The sequence below is a fragment of the Pteropus alecto genome, unplaced genomic scaffold (genome assembly GCF_000325575.1).
Source record: "Pteropus alecto unplaced genomic scaffold, ASM32557v1 scaffold338, whole genome shotgun sequence".
Lineage (NCBI taxonomy): Eukaryota > Metazoa > Chordata > Mammalia > Chiroptera > Pteropodidae > Pteropus > Pteropus alecto.
In genome coordinates, this window is record NW_006441995.1 from 1,408,725 (window position 1) to 1,414,895 (window position 6,171).

At 39.2% G+C, this 6,171-nt stretch overlaps 1 pseudogene; it reads right to left on the reverse strand.

Moving 5' to 3' along the window:
- Positions 1-5,666: 5,666 nt before the first annotated feature.
- LOC112486104 lies at positions 5,667-5,785 on the reverse strand (annotated as a pseudogene).
- Positions 5,786-6,171: the final 386 nt, after the last annotated feature.

The window sequence follows — 6,171 nt, forward strand, 5'->3', positions numbered from 1 at the left end:
CAGAACATGGATGTGTCAGCTCAAGCAGAGAGCAAATTTTCCCTTCCTCCATCTTTTTTTCTATTTGGGCCTTTGATTGGATGAGGCCCACTCACACTGGTGAGAGCCATCTTCTTAACTCAATCTACTGATTCAGATGCTGATCTCTTCCAGAAACACCTTCACGGACACACCCAGAAATAATGTTTTACTGTCTATATGGGCATCCTTAGCCCAGTCAAGTTGACACATAAAATTAACCATAACAGACCCTGAGCAAAGAACCCAGCCACAACATCCCAGAATTCTGTGAATGTTGTTTTAAGATGCTAAGTGTGTGGCCATTTGCTACCTAGCATTCAGTAATGAATACACTGTGTGCTGTGTCACTTGGGAGTTATAAAGTCTGGGAGACAGTGTTCTTCCCATTGAGTGAGCCTAGGGCTACAGACCCCATGACTGTACCTGTGGCCGGTATTGTATTGGATATTTGTGGTTGGAAGGTAGGCTCTGCACTCTGGGAAAGAGCTCATTTCCCCAAATGAAACCAGGTGAGGTTACAAACAGGGATGGGAGCTAGGGAGCCCTGGTAAGTATCTACCAAGTTTTCCTCAGTAAATGTTCTACTGTACCTCCTGTTCAACCTGGCTGTGCTGCCTTATGGCCAGGTGCTAATCATACCTAAGTTCCTAATACATCCCTTCTTGTTTGTGGACTTCTCAGGTAAAAATGTGGATTAACGTACTGTGTCTAAAGTACCAATGTTTCAGGTTAGGCCTGGGTATGTTTAAGAGGTGGAATGATGTGTGATGAAAGGCTATAAATTTGGGAGTCTGGACAAGTGGATTTTAATCCTGGGTTTTCTGCTGGGTCACTTTGGGCAATCGCTGACACCCTATGGACTTAAGTTGCCTCTCTGAAAACTGAAGGACCGTGATTTATGAAATCTAAAGTCTCTTCCAGCTGGAAGAGCTTCTGATTATATCTTAAATTCACTCATTCATTGAATAATTATTGAAAGTTGATATGTGTCAGGTTCTAAGGATATAGCAATGAATAAGGCTGGCCTGACCCCTGAAGAACAGACTCAACATGACATAGAGCTTAGGGAAACCTCTTCAAAGAGGAAATATTTGAGTGGGACTTGGGGCCCTAAGTCTGGGTCGTCTATAGGATTATAAGCAATGTGTTGATTACCAGGATATTGAGCCAGTGAGGTTGGGCATAGTTTAGATATGGCCCATAGATTGCATCTAGCCTGCTGCCTGCTTGTTTTTGTATAGCCCTTGAACTAAGAATTGTTTTTGCATTTTAAATAGTGCATTAATTTTCTAGGGCTGCCATAATAAAATACTATAAACAGGGTGGCTTAGACAACAGATTTATTATTTCGCAGTTATGAAAGCTGAGTCCGAAATCAAGGTGTCAGCAGGTTTGGTTTCTACTGAGGGCTGTGAAGGAGAAGCTGTTCCATTTCTTACTCCTAGCTCGTGGTAGCCTCAGGTATTCCTTAACTTCTATTCTATGGTATTCTGTGTCTCACATTGTCTTCCCTCTATGTGTTTCTCTCTGTGTCCAGATTTCTCATTTTTACGAGGACACCGGTCATTGTGGATTAGGGCCCACGATAATGACCTCATCTTGACTTGATTACCTCTACAGAGACTCTATTTCCAAACAAGGCCACATTCTGAGGTACTGAAGATTAAGGCATCAACATATCTTCTCTGGGGTGTGCGGAGGGCAAGACACAATTTAACCACAACAAATGGCTACATTTTAAATAATGATATAAATACCAACAAAATATCTTCAATTTGCCTCTTGGTCCACAAAGCCTAAAATATTTGCCATCTAGATCTTTATCAAAAAGTTTCTCAACTCTGATCTATGTCAGTAGCTCTCATATCTTAGGATGCATCTATCACTTTGATGGACTCACTTCTGGAGTTTCAAGAATTTGCAAGTGATGCTAATGCTGCCACTAGTCTAGACAGTGGTTCCCAAATTCGGGTCCATGGATATGCCACATCATCTAGGGAACTTGTTAACAGAACAGATTCCTGGTGCTCCAGACTTAGTCAGAATTTCCAGGGGCAAGGCGAGAGATAATTCTGGTATACAGCCAGGTGTGGGAACTATTGGTCTAGTGTAATTATCTTGGTCAGGAAGAGCAACTGACTGGATTATTCTTGTTTGATTGGATTGATTCCTACAAGCGGGTCTCATCCGCTTGTAGGAGATCAGGGCAACTGGGAAATCCTCTTCTTCTTGTCAAGGCTTGTGCTGAAGGAAAACACGATGGAGAAATATATGGTCTGGATTCTTCCAAGGCCAGAGATCTTTGCTTAGACTGTTTCATAAATATTATTGTCATTATGTGGCTTGTCAGCAGCTCATGGTAAAAAAAAAAAGACATTTTGACTGCAAACTCAGTTGGAACCAACAACAGTGCAGGACATCTGCTGAGAGACCCCAGGCCTTCCGGGCTGCATGGAGAACATTTACTGTCCAGACCACAGAAGGTAACAGTTCCATGTACCCTGGGCCCCATGTGCTATGACTCCTGGTCAATTAAGCAAACTTAAAGAGAGACAGTGACACACTGGAATATTTCCAGGGAAGGGAGATGAGGGATCTGGAAACTATGTTCAAGAAGAAAGGTTGAAAGAGGGCTTGTAAAATGGTGGCCTGCAGACCCAATCCGGCCACAAACATATTGTGCTCAGCAATCCCAGATTTTTTAAAATTTAAATGCCTTTGAATAAAGCACTTACTCTGGCCAGTTCCATAACCTCTCCACTTCCTGTTTCTTTATACCAGCCCCATTCACAGAGATTTGTTATCTCCTTGTTCTCTGGGCTTTGTAATTTGAAAATTCTCGAAGGAATAAAGATATATGGTTGGGTTATAGAAAACAAAAGAGAGAATATGAGCTATTTAAAAATATCTAAAGACATGCACGCATGTACCCCATGTCTGTTGAGTGCCCACGATGTGCCAGGTTCAGTGCCTGGCATTGGAAGTACAGTCATAACTAAGACAGCTCAGAGTGGCCCCTCTTAGAACTAACATTCTCTTATATAGAAAAAAGAGAAACATACAAAAAACAATTGAAAATTGTGGTAAGCCCTTTGAAGGAGACAGCAAGGGCATAAGTAGAGAACAATGAGGGACGTCTTAGTTTGGATGGTGTGGTCAGGGAACTCCCTGGCCATTGCAGAATTGGGGGAAGACCTGCCATGTGAAGGGGTATGTTAATCGTGGTTTTCTTACAAAAATGGATAAAGAATACTGAGGGGATTTTTGAAGGGGAGATTTTAGTTCATCATAAGAGAGAACTTTCCAATTTGAAGTCTCCATCCATTCATTAAGGGACCTTACGAGGTAATGAAGTTCAAGGCAGTGGAAATGGTGAGCTGACCGCAGATTCTCAGTAGATGGAGTTCTGAAGGCAGAGGCACGAGAGGGTTTCCTCATCTCTAAAGAGATCCCTTGCAATTCTGAGATTCATCGAAGTGATATAACAATAGCATAAAACCGGAGAAATCCTATTTTGGGCCCAGATCTAATGGAATGAACTTCAGATTTCATAGGCAAACATAAAGCAGTAGATAAGCCTAGTTCCACCCAGATCAGAGTATTTAGACTATACAAATAGGACCTTAACATGGAAAAACCCTGAGGCACTAAACCGATGTTCAGAAAATTGATGTGAAATAGTCAATCTATTGTTACTATAATTATGTTCTTCTGAAAGAATGAGATTTCAAGTGATCTGGTGGTACAGTCTCTAGTATCCTTAAAAATATGTATATTGAGCCATGTCCTGATTATGGATAACCCAGGTAGCCATTCTGAGCCCCGTTGTTGTTTGCCTGTTTGTTTTGTGGATGGTAAGAGGCCAGCCTAGAATCAGACCTCTGGAGCCATCAAATGAGGGAGGATATTTGCCTTAATACGAAAAATACCCTCTGAGATTCAAACATCCAGCAAAGGGAACACCGGGGCTGGTTGCTCAGAAGAACGCGAACACCTGCCTCCTGCCTGCTTCAGCCCCTGCCTACTTCTGCCACCTCCCTCAGGCCATCTCCTCTCCATTAGTCATAATTGCAGCAATTGATTATGAGAGTTGCGCATGTGCCAGGCACCGTAAGCGCTTCCCATATGTTATCTTCCTTAATGTTCCTAACAACCCTTTCTCCATTTTACTAATGAAGAAATCAAGGCCCAGCGAGGCAAGGATTACAGCCCGAGTCAGAGAGAGACTCGCAGGTACAGACAGGCTTTGATTTAGGTTGCCTGGCTTCAGAGTCTAGCTTTTTTTCTTTTTTTTTTTTTTAATCAGGCTGCTACTTATTACCTTTGAGAATAATCACTCAAACTAGAATTCACTAAAAATATTAAGAAAATGATAAAAATGTTAAGAAAGTCCTCTCGGGCTGGCTGGGGGCAGAGGTAGGGGGACTCTCACAGGCTGTGTAAAAATTTCTCTCTAGGAGAATCTCATTTTATATCTATTTTTTATCTATTTTGTATCTATTTTTTTTAAAGTGAAACTTCGATAATTTGCTTAGTTTTGTATTCCTTTCTTTGTACTTTCCCCTTGCCTTGAAAGTTATATTTTTATAATAAATTCAATATTCTGGGTAGAGAGTAGAATTTACAGTTTAGTGTATCTGTGTATTTCTCATATGGTTAGGTATTTTTCATGATTTTTTTTCTCTTTCCTTTATTGAGGAAATAATTTACATACTGCAAAATTCACAGATCTAAGTGTACCTGGGTTTTGATGAATGTATATATTCCTATGTTACCATTAATTTTCATTATCCTGCAGGTCTTGGTGCCACTTTCTAGTCCATTCTCTCATTCCCCTAGAAGCAACCCCTCTTCTGATTTCTATCACCATATATTAGTTTTGGCTGTTCTTGAACCTAATATAAATGGAATCAGACAGCATGTAGTCTTTTGTGTCTAACTTCTGTTACTCAGAGCATTGTTGCATGTATCTTTAGTTCTTTAATTTCTGACAGAAATTCATTGTATGAATATACCATAATTGATGTATTCATTCTTTTCAATGGACATCTGGTGTGTTGACAGTTTTTGGCAGTTATGAATAAAGCTTCCATGAACATTTGTATACTAGTCTTTTTGTAAGCATATGCTTTTATTTCTCTTAAATATATTCCTAGGAGTGCAATTGTTATGTCATAAGGTAGGGTATGTTAGCCTAAAAACTTGCCAAAGTGATGGTATCTTTACACTCTCATAAGCAATGAGAGTTGCAGCTGCTTCACATCTTCACCAACACTTGATATGGTCACTCCTTAATTTTAGCCAGATAGCGGTATCTCATTGTGGTTGTAATTTGTATTTGCCTAGTAACATATGATGTTAAATACCTTTTCATATGCTTTTTGGCTAGTCCTATACCCTTTCTTGGGAAGATTTCTGTTTAAATCTCCCTTCTTCCTTTTTTAATTAGGTTATTTTTTTGAATTATTGATTTATAGAACTTCTTTATATATTCTGGAAATTAATGTATGTTATATATAGTTAATATTTTCTCATAGTAGTTTGCCTTTTTACACTTTTTTTTTTTTTTGCAAGGAAACCCTTGGTTGACCTTCCAGATTGCAAGGACCTTGTCATCGTATAATCCCTTATTTTTTTATTTTTTAGGCCTACAGCACCTGGTCTTCCTAGGTGGTCTCCCATTCAAGTACTAACCAGGCCCAATCCTGCTTAGCTTCTGAGATCAGATGGGATCAGGCTTGTTTAGGGTGACGTGGCTGTAGACTCTTTTTTTCACTCTCTAAATGGTGTCTTTAATAAGTGGAAGCTTTTAATTTTGATGGAATAAAACATCATTTTTTACTCTTGGTTAATACTTTCTGTTCCTGACTAAAAAATCCTTGACTATCCCAGTCATGAAGATATTCTTTTTTTTCCTAGAAGCTTTAGATTTTTTTTTGCATTTAGATTAATGATCATCCCCAAATAATTTTTGGCGTGCTATAATATACGGAATCAACATTATTTTTTTCCCACACAGATATCTATTTGTTCTAGCACTATTTGATGTTATAGCATCATTGCTATTTCTCTATTAAATTACATTAAATTTTGTTGAAATTCTATTGATTATATGTCTATAGATCTGTTTATCTTTTTTCTATTTGCTTT